Here is a 963-nt window from a genome sequence, read left to right as displayed (position 1 = left end):
TCGATATTTGACTGGCTCTGCGTTAATTAAAAAATTGTGCAACGTTCGTGGCGTTGTTAAAGCACAGCACTGGGGCAGGCGCGTCATTTTTTCAATTAGCTAAGAGCGTGCAGTAAGAATTCCTTATTATTATTGCCGAGTTTAATGAGACGTTTTGAAAACGAGAACGGGTGTCCTATAAAATTCGAATACTTCGTAATCCGTTCTTCGCCGTTAACTCCGAGTGGACTTTATAATCGAATTTCACCAGAATAACTTTACGGATTAAGATCTTCTCAGCGTCAGATCTTCAAAGTTTTCGGACTGTCTGCATAAAGTCGGTGGTTACTACTTCGGGAACGTTGTACACTTTTCCCCGTTCTGTGAGAGAAACTCTGGAAGTTAATATTGCAAAATGGCTCAAGATTGAAGGATGGAAAAAAATTGTTCTCGTGAAAATCTGTCTCGACGGTGGCAACGAAAATGAATTATAGTTACGTATCAATTAATTTTTTTCGCTCCAATTAATCTGAACAAATTAATTCTCACGTAATTTAATATTTTCTGGACCGAGACACGGGATTGTAAATCTCGAGTTGTGCTGCGATTTTAAATTGATCCCCTTCGTCCGGAATAGAGCGGCTGGAATAATTTTGAAAAATTTGCATTTTCAGTGCGACGAATACATTCCTCAGGGCGAAGAACCCAGCTTTACACGCTGAAGCAGCAGCGCCAGGTTTGCAGGTGTGCAGAGCAGCGACCCGCGAGTCAGTCGGGCAGGGGCGGTAACGTGACCCAACCAAGAAATCAATAACCCAACGTTTTACACCTGAGGAGGCTACGATAATCCACCTCTCTGAGCGCATTATTAGGTTCGTGGATTTGCAGTTATATTTTTACCAAATCTCATCCAATGGGCGAGGCCGAACATTCGAAGGATGAACAGATGAAAGAGTGATGAAGCTCCTGAAATAAGTGACTGAG

Source organism: Venturia canescens, chromosome 9 (genome assembly GCF_019457755.1).
Source record: "Venturia canescens isolate UGA chromosome 9, ASM1945775v1, whole genome shotgun sequence".
Lineage (NCBI taxonomy): Eukaryota > Metazoa > Arthropoda > Insecta > Hymenoptera > Ichneumonidae > Venturia > Venturia canescens.
Note: the sequence above shows the minus strand (reverse complement) of the source record.